The following is a 13,981-nucleotide window of genomic DNA, read 5'->3' on the forward strand; positions in this document are numbered from 1 at the left end:
GCATTTCCTGAAATAAACCAAAACAGCACTTGGTCCGAGGCCTCAGGGATACAGAAGACTGTCCACCTCACTGACAGTCCCTGAGAACACAACAGCTGCGAGGCCCTGCTTAAACAGGTATGTCCTAGTCCTGGCTGAATTGTCTCACAACAAGTGCAAAACCATCATAGTTTTTATTTTCTCTCTCTTTTTTTTCCTTTGTTTATTTCTTTCCTTTGGTTCTTCTAAGCTTGCTCTTTTGTGTTTCTGGGTTCCCCCTTTGTGGTGCTGGGGTGGTGAATGGTGAGTCTGCCCTGTTGTGCATGCCAGGCCTAGGTGCTGGGCTGATAATGGCTTGGGGGTAGGGGAGGGGCTCTACATAGAATGGCAAGCTTTTTTGACTTCTGGCTTTTGGCATCTGGCTTCTGGCTTTAACTGCAAGAGAAAGAGGCTGGGGAAATGCTTGGCTGACTTTTCCCTTGGTTAAATGTGGAAGTGAAGTCTGTTGGCTTGGGTAGGAATAAAGAGGCGGAGAGCAGTGTATTGCATGTCTAGGGCGGTATTTTGGGCTCTGAGGGCCTGTTTCACAGCCAAAGGACCTAGTCTAAATTAAAGATCTCTGGGCTGGCAAGATGGCTTATTGGGCAAGGGTGCTTGCAGCTAAGCCTGATAGCCTGAATTTGATCTGTGGTATCCATATGGTAGAAGGAAAGAACTGACTCTTGTAAGTTGTCCTCTGATGTCCACGTTTACACCATGGCGTGTGTGTACACATACAGACACGTGGGAGCATGTGTGAACATGGGCACACATACACACAGAGAATAAACCAACCAACCAAACAATAAGCACATGAAAGACCTTCAATTAAGCCCACCACTCAACGGGACTGGTTTGAAGATTCTGAATTCCCACAAAGTATGGCCAGGGCATTATGCTTCCATGAAAACACATTGCAAGGTCCTTCTGCTCATCTAGTCATCTGATTGCTTGTAAGTATCAGAGGAGATCAACTTCTACAGTCCAAACTTTGCAGGTCTCCCTGAGTTAGGCCACTCATAAACTAACAAGCTAATTCAGCAAAAGTAAAGGCATGCAAACAAGCCTTTGGGTTTTCCTAGTAACGATAGATGAACGCCTTCTCTTCTGTTTCGGATAGGAATAAGCTTATTTGAATGTTTGCTCTCAGTTTCATGAGATTGAAAATGACACTTTGGGGATATTCTGCCAAGTCTATATGTGCTGTTCTTCCTAAGGAATGGCACATAGACCTCCCATGTGCTACTGTTCCCGCATGCGCGCATGCAGCAACTCTAGTAGGGTTCTGTCCTTCTGCCACTTTCACCTCTGTACTTGATTATCCTTTGATTCAGATATTGGGTTCATAGCCTTATGACTTTCACTGATGAAATGTGATCTTCCAGATCAATAAAGGTGTATTCAGTCTACACAACCATTTGAAGTCTTGTCTGGTTGTTTATGATCCTAGAATTATCAGTGATAATTTGACGTTGAACTTGGGATGTTTTAAAACCCATGTAAATAAAATTATACACACACACACACACACACACACACACACACACACACACACACACTCTCTTTAGGAGTCTAGCTCGTGCTTCTATGCTTCTAATAGGGAACCAATAGTTTAGAACTGTCTGACAAGGCTAACCCTCAGGACAGTATCTGATTGTCTGATTTACTTCACTAGTTTAGCTTGCCTTTCGCTTTCTCTTGTTAGGCGTGGTAGCTGTCATCCTCCACCCACCCAGCAAACATGGTACAGTGGTGCTGCCTTACATTGCTTGAGCATCACAACTCATTTCCGGACAGCACCAGCATCCATAAACAGACTCAGAATTCATATTCCTTAAGGAAAACTCAAAGAACTGGATGGAACCTGGAAGATGACTAGATTCCTGTCTTTCACCTTTCAGTCAAGGAAAAGTCAACCTGGAGAGGTTCACTCACTTGAGTGAATGGAACAGACATGGGTTTTGAGGAGAGGGTGTGTGTCTTAAAGCAGAGGGATGATGCTTTGGAGAGAAGGCATAGGAACAGCAGCATAGGAGGGGGCAGCTAGTTGTTCTGGATCCTGGAAAGCTTGATGATAATTGAAATGAGATCTTTATGCCCCTGCTCCCAAGAACAGAGTCAACACGTGTGCTGGGCTCTGCTTCGAGTGCTTTCCTTAGAATAGTTCATTTGACTTCTCTCCCTAGATAACTGCTTGCATGACTCCAGGATATAGATGAAGAGGCAGAGGTCTAGAAATGAGGTTAAATGCATCTAAGGTCCCACACATAGTAAGGAACCAGGTTTTGACACCCAGCACCCTGATTGTAGAACCCACTGCTGTTAAGCAACATGTTAAGGAACATGTATTATACATTGTACATTATACATTGTAGACTTCATTAAGTTCTTGTTGAACTAAAGGGTACCCATAATGAATGTGTCTTTAAAAGCCAGACTCTTAAAAAGCAATTTCAACCACCTGAAAGCAAGCCACTAGATCTCATTGAAGAGAATTCTAATTCTGATGAAGGTTTGTACAGAATATTGTAGGTAACTCATCTTCTACATCAACTGCAATTTTTAGAGAGACTCTGGGTGCCTCACAGGGACAGAAAGCCTTTCCTTGTGGCCTCACGTAGTTGTATGAGGTACTAGAAGGTTTTGGTTGAGAATCCCTATGAACATTTTGGAATAAACAGGAACTCACAATCACCTACGGAATGACATGACCAGAATGCTTCAGAAATGTCACCTAGTTTTTCTCAATACCAGACCCAGCATGGGGGAAGCAAATGTACAGGACTTTGTGCCAGTTCAAATCCTCTGGGGGGAAATCAAGGCTGTAAAGGTAACTGGTATAACAGGTTGACTATCTGATGTTTGTTCCAACCCCAATTTAAGGTGTCACTTTCTGTTCCGGAGACTGAGGGGATCAGACAGTAAAGTCACTACAGCACCGGAAATGAGGAATATGCATTTAATTTTTAAAGGTACTTTAAAGTCAGCAATCCAATTTACTGCTGGTATTTTAGAGAGAGGGATTTAATAAAAAAAATAGGCTAGTCACATCGATAGCGTCTGTTTGAGTCTTCTGGCTTGCTTCGTGTCTTTCTATGCACCTAATGGGTTGACGCCTGATAGTGCCTCTGTGCAGCACTTGAGGGAACAAGAGATCATCATGTGAGGAGAAAACTAAAGGCTGTTTGGAGGTTCTTACTTCATGATGGAGTAAAATTAATTTTTATTCCAATATGTCTCCTGTTACAGCTGATGAATATGATCTCGAACATGTACTTAAACTTTAAGCAGACTCATGCATTGGGAATTTTTCCATGGGGAGTTTTGCTTGCCCTTCAGAAGTGAAGTTGTTTGTGTTGTGGGTTTTCTGGAGTGAGGCACATTGAGGCACATTTGATCTTGTGAGTAGAAACCTATAGCAGACACAAAAGGCTCTAAGTTCTGGACTCAATTCCCCATGCAAATTTCTTGCTGTGCACTCTCTTAGTTTCACAATATCCCACATCACAATATGTGGATGTTTCTTTTTTATTTTAGTACATGACCAACGTTACTGATTATAACCCTGGAGAAAATGTTGTGAGTTGAGATAGATGTCAAGCATCTCCATCTTACTGGTGAGGAAACTTGAGGTTTGGTCAGCTTAGATGATTAGTCTAAAACTCCAAGGTCAGTAAGTTCTGGGTGGCTGGGTCTGTCGTTTTCATCTTCTTAAACTCAGTCTATAGTGACTTACTTGCAGGTTATGTGTTTGAAGATATCTTGAATGGCATTAGTAAAGGGCTTCCTATCGTCATTGGGGTTGAGAACAGTATTCAATATAAAACAAACATAAAAACAATGAAAAAAATCAACCTATTAGGCTAGTGGTTCTCAACCTGTGGTTCGAGACCCCTTTAGGAGTCATATCAAGTATGCTGCATACCAGATATTCACATTATGATTGATAACAGTAGCAAAATGACAGTTATAAAGTATCAATGAAATAATTTCATGGTTTGGGGGTCATTACAAGGATATTAATGGGTCTCAGCAATAGGAAGGTTAAGAACTGGTGCATTAGACAATAGGATTGTGTTGAGAAACAACAGCGCCCACGTTCCTATGAACTTCCTGAAAGGACTAAGACAGGCTTTCCTGTGTGGTTGGGGTTTGGATGGTATGGTGGAATGGTGAGTTATCATGGAGTGAGACTCCCATTTTCATTGTGTGCCCAAGAGCCTGTGAGATTACAACACTGAATCACATGACACTGGTGTGCTTAATAAGAATGATTTCTAGCCATTTATTAAAAAACAATAAAGGAAAAACCATTATGCTTGATTGATTTCCAAAATAACTAAATTGATGGAAGATCTCCTTTGGAGGTGATTTATTAGCTGTGGGGCTAGGGAGATACCTCAGAGGTCTTAAGTTCCCCAAATTGATCCAAACAAAACAAACAAACAAAACACACTATACCAGGAACACTTGTAATCCTAGTGCTGGGGTAGGAGTGGGGGCAGAGAGAGATCCTTAAAGTTAACTATGTGTCCTAGTGTAGTAAGTTGCAGGCTAGTCTCAAACAAAAGAGTAGTCCTTGCCTTAGGAATGACTCCTGAGGTTGTCCTGTGATTTGTACATGCCCATGTTCATGTACACATCTACACTCCCATCCCTCCATCCACACAAAAGAAGTCATTAGCGAGCGACAAAACAAAAACCAGTACACTCAAAAGTTCAGTAGGTTCAAAAGTAACCCAATGCTGGCATTCAACCAATGGTCAAACAAACAAACAGAACCCTAATAATTTCACACTTATCAATAAGTTCTAAGATACTAAATTTAAAAATCTCACATACCCTTTACCCAGATACTCCAAATAACCACAGTATACCAACCACAATCAGAAATTCATTTTCGTACAATATGACAAGTTTCAGACATGATTCAAATTCTACCTATTATCTTGGTGACGCCATTTTTCTGATCCAGGATCACACATGGTGTCCAGTGGGTCTGTCCATCTAAAGTTCTGTAACTTGGATTCATGAGTTCCAGTGTCTGCCTTGGGTTTTCAATTTCTTGCTTTTGTAGAGTGTTGGCTTTTGTAGAGTGTTGGCTGGCCATTTTATAGCCATTCCCTTTAGGTTTCTGTGCTGTTTTCTAATGATGTAAATGAGGCTGTACAGTTTTGGTAAGGGTGTTATACAAAGGAGGTTGTATCCTTCCTGGTGCATTGTCATCAAGGAGGCCCGTGATTGATGTAGCTCTTTGCTGGTGAGAAAGATATTAGGCCTGTCAGCTGAGGTTTCTAACTAGTATGTTCTTAGATCTTGGATGATAATGCCTTTCTTCATTTGGTGACTAGAACTGAGTAACATGTACTGTAGTATATACTGAATGCTCAGCCCTGTAAAGCTAAGATGCGGTTAAACTGGACTAATGGATTTGTTGTCCAATGAAACTATGTGTAATCTAGCTGTGGAGACTAAGACCAGATATTCACCAATATTCAATATGTACGGGCTGTCATAGGGTGTGGTATGTGATGTCTTACTGTGGCTCACAGTAGTCCGGGAGATTGTCTTAGAGGGAACCATCCAAACCAGCATGCTCCAGATAGACTGCTGTTCTTTAAGCTGCAGGTTTGCTGTCAGAGAGAATGGAAGTAGAGCTGAATCAAAAGCAAAGCTGGGAATCACAACTCAGTCTTCACAAAATAACAAAAACAACATGAAAGAACGTTTAGATGTTGTGCTGTAATGCCCTTCTTACCAGTAGTCTTTCTTCTCCAATGATGGTGTGTTCCTGAGGGCAAGGGTGACATCATTCCTGTCTGTTGATAATACCCAATACCACTGTAGCATCATTATTTATTGAAATAAAAATGAGATGTTCACAATGCATCTGAGCTAATTAGTGGAAATATTCTAAAATCTCATTCTGTACACATTAAGTGCTTGACTAATATTCTAATGGAACAGTGGTGAAGCTGTCATTGGAAGCAACATCCATTGGTGTAAGAAGAGAGCGATGAGAACTGAAGGACAGGGAAGTGTGGTAGAGAGGGATAAAGGAGAGGAAATGAGAATGTGGAAGATGAAGGTGGTGGAGAGCTGTCAGTGTGGGGAAAGATTTCTCGCCAAGCTTCAGTGGAAGGGTTCAGTAGGAGACCAAGAATAGCAAGGCATTTTCTAAAGCCTGTAGTTGACTTAGGCAAAGTAAATGGGAGAAAAACGAAGGTCAAGAGTGCAAACTCAAAAACTAGAGACTTTATCAGTGGATTAAGTGGAGCAAAAGAATCGTGTGTGTGTGTGTGTGTGTCTGTGTGTGTGTGTGTATGTGTGTGTCTATGTGTGTCTATGTGTGTGTGTCTGTGTGTGTGTATGCGTGTGTGTCTTGTGTGTGTGTCTGTGTGTGTGTGTGTATGTGTGTCTGTGTGTGTGTGTGTCTGTGTGTGTGTGTCTGTGTGTGTGTGTCTGTGTGTGTGTGTGTGCATGTGTGTGTGTCTGTGTCTGTGTATGTGTGGTGTTGGTGGACAGGTGAAGGGTAGAAATTTGTAGAAACTCAAAGGGCCTGATTATGGTTATGCTATGAACTCTGACAAAGTGACAGGAGCCATCTATCCACAGAGGTCAGGAGTATTGGGGAAGGGACAAAAAGACTCTTTCAGGGGATAAAATCATGGCTAATATCCAATGAGCAAACAAATGGCAGGTGACCTGGGGAAAGCCAGAAGAAAGATCACCCTTATATTTCAAAGGAAAGGGTTGGAGTGATGTGGCACTAGCTGAATTGGAGAACAGGAAAGAGTAGCTAGTCAGGGAACACCAAGTCAGCAGCTCACAGAAATGAGGCTGTGTTGAGTGGGATCAAGTGGATCCATGGGGCAGGAGCAGATGCTCAGGGAAGACTTGGTGGGCCTAGGAATGTGGGCTTTTTTTCAGTCTTCCTTTGGAAACAAAAATGAATGCACAGCATCAGTTTTGAAAATATGTTTTCTTACGGCCTATGCACTGGGCCAGGGAGTGATGTCTTGGGTTGACCAGAAGGACCAGCATGGTAGATGATTTGAACTTGGAGGAGGTGGTTTAAAACTTTGGTTTTAAATTTTATTTTTTCTGCCTTGGTCATTTTCCATTTCAGCTCCTTCTGCCTTTCTCCTTCCCTCCATTCAGAGCTCAGAGCCAGGTAGGCTCTCTCTATTGGGGTTTCATCTCTGTTCTTATAGAAGGCTTCTAAGAGGAAGTGCAAGCACTCGCTGTCTTGCCTGCTCCTCATATTGACTATCTCATACTAAACACCAAAAGTAACTTTGTAGGCTCCATTTCAGCTGGAAGCAAAACCTATATCTGGTTGTCATCTCTTCCACCTGTTTTGAAGTGCCACCAATATCCAGAGCTGGCATATGACATCACTAGGCTATTAGAGGGCTGGAGTGTGCTCTGTGGTTTGGTTTCTCCTTGAGTAATTCTGATACTCTTTATCATTTGGCCAGGGTTGGAGGTAAAGATGTGTGTGTATAAAGTCATGTTCTTTTGGCCATGGGGCAGATGGAACAGCAGCTAGGGTTATCTGTGGCTGCTTGTATACCTCCGAATTCTGCATTTCCACATAGTGACTAGAAGATATGATTTCATAAGGGTCTTCTGGAGTGTTTTAACTTTGAAAAGTTTTGGTTTGTTTGGTTTCCAAGTAGAAGTCTTTTTTTTTTCCTTTGTGTACACCCAGCGTTGTCTTCTGTATACTCTGTCTCCTGGGCCGTTCAGTGGTTACCCTGCCCTGTTGCCAGTGGATTTCACATTGCTGATGTCTGAGACACCAGAGAGCCAAGCCTAGTTTTCATTGACCAAAGCCGTGGCTTCCTTATCTCCATCATTACTTAGTGGTTTTCTTTTGTTTTCAATTCATCCCATTTTCACCTGCCCCCCCCCCCCCAATCCTTAATTTTGATTTTTCTTTTTAGGTAGCTGTTCTGTGCTGTTTTTTATCTCTCGTTGCCTTTCCCTCTACAGTCAACTCTATGAGCCAGGAACTGCGAATCCTTCAAGCAAGCCATTCCTGAAGAGGGTGAAGAGAATCCAGATGATGAGACTCTTCTCCTCCTCCTCTTCCTCCTCTTCCTCTCTTGCCCAGCCCTTCCTGAGCGTGGATCTCAGCTAATGCCAGAGTCGCCAGGGATCGGATGGAAAGGCCTCCAGCGTCTCTCAGCTCAGCTCAGCCAAGTTTTGGAAACGTCTCAAGTTTGTACAATAAGAAGATTTTAATTTTCTATTTTTCCCCTTTAAACTTCTTCATTGCCTTTGCTTGGAATGCCTGTGAGAAAGTACCCAGCCCAGGCTGGCATTTGCTCTGCAATACAAATAACAACACAAACTGACAAAGACACAAAAAGCAAACTATATTATTTATTTCAATATTTAAAAGAAAAAGTGTTGCCGTTGCACAGTCTCTTGGTTTAAAATACCGTCTACTTCAAAGGTTTTTTTTAAAAAAAAGCAATTTTGTGAAGACCTGAATGAGAGTGCTTACTGTAAAATAAAGGCGTCATTGTGACGCTAAGGAAAAGTACCCCACATTTTTAATAAGAAAATAAAGATCAACTCTGCTCTCTCAGGTTTTTGAGAAAGCCATTCATGTATGTGCTTTAGGTTTTTTTTTTTTTTTTTTTTTTAATTTCTGCAAGTTGGATGTGGTAGGTGAGGAGTGGCCAGTTCTTCCAAAGTCCACTGGAAAGTATTGTTGACTTTCAATCACATAAGTAATTATGTGTTAGGATCTGACTGAGATAAATTAGCCCCAAACCAGCAGTGTGTCCCCTTCCCAACTGCCCCTCCCCTGAGAGGAACCCCATTGATCTGGATGTAAAGCTACAGCCCCTCTCTCTCATCTCCTGAGGCCTGATTCAGGAAGGAAGTCTGTCCACTGATTGAATGAATTACTGCAAAGTTCAACAGCTCCAAACAGAAATGATTTTGTGTAGAATAATCCAGTGAACAAACATGTAAACTACAAGACAGTCAGGAACAAGCAGCGGCTGAGGGGACATGGCTCAGTTAGCTGACAGCTGCTAGACTCGGCCAGGAGAGTACTACTGAGCAGATTGCAGAGGTCTGAGGGCCTAAAGTTGCTCCTTGACTGAGGAGTTCATTGGAAGGATAGAAACTTGAAACTCAAGTCATTTGTAGGGAGAAATAGGAAGGCGAGAATTATGTGTGTCCTTTATGACCAATGAAGTGGAATTCGGCATTGTATGTTTGACCTAGCCCAGGAGGTGAGCTGACTGTCTAAGCCACTGCGTTCTACCTCTTGGCTTCCACTTAGCTTGTCTATTACATGTCCACAGCAGAGTCATGGATGGCATGACTTAAGGCTTCAAAATCTCCTCAGCAAAAGCCCTTGAGCCATAGTATTATTGAAATATCCAAGCCTGAGAATAAATCTCATCTGCCATTGAAAGGGAAGGGTAGACAGGGAGAGTTTCCAGTAAACCCTCCAGGTTTCCCACTTAAGAGAAGGTGGACGTCACCAAGAGTCTTTCTATCATGTTCTGATAGGAAATGTCCCTTGTCAAAAATGTTAATTATAACAATCTGTTCTCCAAGCCACACTCACAAGTTATGGCATGTGGAATTGTGATAAAGCTTTGCAATGATGTAGGGTTTGTGTGAAGTTTGTGTAAGTTTCTGTTAAATAAAAGACTGTTTCCAATGGTCTTATAACATCTGTAAGATTTGCTTATCAACCTCGTCCTGCAGGAGTGACTTACAACATGGTGTGAAAAGGACTCCTGCAAGGACTCTCTCCCCTGCATGCCCAAGATTTGTTTTATTTAGAAGTGCATTCTGGGACAGCAGTTGCCACTGGCTTGAATGCCAGGTAGGGGCATCAGAAGTGAGCGATATCTGGTGTTGATGCTACCATCTATGCTCAGCTCAGAGTCGCTGTCACCCACTCCTCCATCATCAACACCATTTACCATTCCTTCCATGGCCAAAGCAGAATTACGGAAATCCTGGTTATGTGCAAAATCAGAGCTTACCTGTTCATTGTTGCTACTGTGCTGCTGCTAAGACGTTTTACACAAATATGAGAGATTGAGCCTATGCTTGCAAGAAGATTTGAGGTTGCCATTTTTTATTGCCTGAAAGCTACTGTTGGGTTAGGCTCCCCACGCTGGTGGCTGTGCAAGCTCTACCTTGGGGTAGAGTTTTCCTAAAGGTTCAGATGGATGCTATCTCAAGGTTCATCTAGGTTAGCTTGTCAAGTTAGGTGTTTCCCTCTGAGCATTGGACCTGTTCCTATGGGGGCTAGGTGGAGCCAGAGCGTGACATTTCTGAACTGTTGCCATTGGGCTTTACCTTCTCTTAGAATGAAGGTCACACCCAACTTCCATTTTGAACTTACGTTTTCTAGGTACTGAAAAGGAAATTGTTTCCCACTCTTAATATTTTATGGTCCTCCACATCCCTATCTCCCCTTTTGTATTTTATTTTTGTATGTGTGTATACATGCATGTACACACGTGCGCATGTGTGTGTGTGTACGTGCATGTAGATCAGAAGTTGGTGCTGATGTTGTATGTTTTCCTTTATAATTTATACCTGATGTTTTGAGACTTAATCTCTCACTGAGCCCAGATCTTGACAATTGTGAGCCTTAGGGATCTGATCGTCTTTGTCCCTCTCCCCACCAGCAATAGGATTACAGAGGTGTTGCTGTCCCACCTGCCTGGCTTTTCATATGCATGCTGGGATCTGAACTCAGGATCTTATGCTTACATGGCAACACACTACCCACCTGAACCATCTTCCTGCCCCCTCCCCCATGCATTTTGATGAAATGCTCAAAAGGCAAAGCTCACTACTTTACCCACTAAATGTATAGGTAGTTCTATGGCAAAAGTACATTCATGTCGTTGAGGAACCATTTCCACCCCATCTCTAGATCTAGTTCATCTTCAACCGAAACACTCTCTTTAAGCATCAACTTTTTCTCCTCCCAAGCCCCCGGTCACAGGGACAACCAGACTGTGTGATGCCATCACTCTGTTCTGTTACCCCGTGAATCTGACTACCTCATATATCTTGAATAAATGGGCTCATGCAATTTTATCCTTTGGTCAAATGTTTGTTTGTCCTTTGACTTATTTCATTTTGCACAATATCTCCAAGGATAGTCTGTGCTAGGGCACGTGATGACATTTTTCTCTTTTTGGGGGGGTTGAATGTATAAAGTACATGATGTTTATCCATTATTCATCTGTCCACCAACACTTGGAGAATAAAGCAAGCATCACAAATTTATTATATACGTCCATTATCTAAAGGATTTGGAACATCCAAGTTCTAGGTCACCTGAGAGATTAAGTTTCTTGTCTAGAGAGACGTGGTTACAAGGGAAATCTTCCCTCTAGTTTGCATTCTAGAAGAGAGTTCCTTTCTCTGTGGGTGTCTTTATGACTAAGGCTTTGCTGTTATGGTGATGCTTACTGGGGTAAAGGGTTGCCATAGAGTTGTTGTGTCAGTGTAAATGACCAGGGATAAAAGAGACTCAGGACATTCAGGTGCCCGCAGTGGCAGGTCATGAAGGGAGTGGCTGTGATTTTCAAGCATCTGGTGGTGAGTTGTTGGTCAGGAATGCAGATGCTTTGTGTCTGTAGATGTTCACAGACGAGAGGGAAGAGGCAGGTATATATGGAAGTGTAAGGTTGAGAAACAGAAGAAGAAATTACTTTCTTATTCCACTCAAAAGTGTATTAGTCCCTATAAAGGATTAGCACTTGGGCTGAAGTCCAAGCACACCACTCACTATAACGGGTTAGAACGAGAACTGAAGTTCAGATGGCAGCAGAGCAGTTATCTTCAGTGAGCCAAACAGGCAAGGTGTGAGGAAAATCCCAGTGCCAGGGAGAAGAAGATCAAGTCCAAGTGCCCAGCCTCAGGTCACAGGGACAGCAAGTGTGTGTAGCTCCATCTGCATGGGACAGCTGATACTTAGTTCAAAGGATGCTGGGTGAAGAAATGTTCAGGGTTCTCAGGTTTTCTAGCTGTGCATGTATGTGTGTGTGGGGGTGCGAACACATGCATGTGTTTGTGCTATGAACATATGTGTACATGTGTATGAGTATTTGTGTGTATGTGTATTGGATGGTATATGTGTTTGGGGGAGATGGTGGTATGTGTGAGTGTGTATGTTATGCATGCATGTTTGTGTGCATGTGTGTGTGTATGAGGGTATACATGCTTGTATGTGTATAAGTGTGTGAGGTATGTGTGTGTTGGGAGTATGTGTGAGTGTGTATGGGTATGTGTATATATGGGTATGCTTATGTGTGTGTGTGGTGTGTGTGTATGTATGTATGTATGTATGTATGAGAGAGGTTAATGTATGGTGTCTTCTTAATAGCTTCTCTACTTTATATTTTGAGACAAGATCTCTCACTGAATCTGGAGCTCACTGGCTGCCCAGAAAGCTCTGGGAAGTCCTCTTGTCTGTATATTTTCAGCACTGGGATTACAGGTGTGTGCCACTATGTCCAGCTTTTAGATACTCAGGTTTGCACAGCAAGCTCTTTGCCAACGGAGTCACCTGCTCAGCCATCTTCCGGCTTTTCAAGAGAAGTAAAACATAAACATTTTGGTGAAATCTCTCCATTTAAAGCATTTGGTAGTAGAAGCAAACCAAACACTGAAGATCTACTTGGTGTAGACTAAACCAAGTGTGACTGTACACAGGACATACTTGGAACGTACCTTCATGGTTTTGGACTTAGAGGTCTGTCTGGGTAAGGTTGAAGTTGAGGTAGGAATGCCTTGTCTAAAATCCTTGAGAACGGCAGACCCTCATGTTGACTCAAGGATGTAGGTGGTATCTCCTGCTTAGAGGGGTTATGTGGTAGGAAAGGCACTTAGGTGATCTCTGGCTAGAGCGGTCATCCATCATTCAGCACATCAGAGATCTGGGGTATGTTTCTAGCAGAAAATACTTCATCTAGTCTCTTTCCTCTGCATGTCCATGGAAGATCCTCTCCATAAAACTCTGGGGAAGGTTGCACAGTTTACAGATGTTTTCATTTTGCATTGTTATTGCTGACCAGTGAGTTGCCCATCATGGCACATTCCTTCTACGAACTCCGTGTGACCAGAACTTGAGTTTTAGCTCCAAACCAGCAAATTCAAATTCAGAACATTGAGTAAAATCTCATTCCCATAAGTTCTTTCACTCTTAACTACTTTAGATCTTCTATGCATCTGTTATAGAGGGTGCTTGTAAGAGAGTTGGAGGGACTCTTGAATTTGCAAACACTCCTTACTTGGATCAGCGATGTCTCATTTAGTCTTGCTGGGGAAGAGGTGATTTCTGAACAAGCACTCCATTTCCTGTTTATAATGGGCACTCATGAGCTCTTTCTGTAAAGGCCTAGATTATAAATAGCTCAGGTTTTGTAGGTCAGGCATCTATTGGAGCTGCCCTACTCTGGGGTTGTACACAATGTGTACGTGAATAGGTGTGGCTGTACTTCAAAAAAAGCCTCTGCAAAAATGGGCACCTTGTCCATGGGGTGAGGTTTTGATGGTCCTTGATTCGGAGAATAGCATGCATTTAATTGGGGGGTGGTGATGCTAACAGTTGGCTCTTCTTTTAAGCCTTAGGACTAAGAGAAAAGTTTTATGTTGCCTATGGAAGGGTAGAGGGCCATTTAATCATTCATAATAGAAATATGAAAGGCCTCACTATGAAAGGTTTTCAGAGGCAAAAAGTCCCATCACTGGTTCTTCAAAAGCTCCCAGTGATGAGCCCAACCCACAACAGAGTGTGTTTACTGAAGAGTCTAGGAATAACCAAAGCCTACCTGACAGTAACTCCCGAAGGATGCGCTGATGAATCCCCTTGTTCCTAGCAGCTTGTGTTGTTTTTAAGAATGAAAAATGTCGAGTAGCTCTTGTGTTGACATGAACATAGATGCTTGAGTTTTGC

This window comes from Grammomys surdaster, unplaced genomic scaffold (assembly GCF_004785775.1).
Source record: "Grammomys surdaster isolate TR1022 unplaced genomic scaffold, NIH_TR_1.0 721, whole genome shotgun sequence".
Lineage (NCBI taxonomy): Eukaryota > Metazoa > Chordata > Mammalia > Rodentia > Muridae > Grammomys > Grammomys surdaster.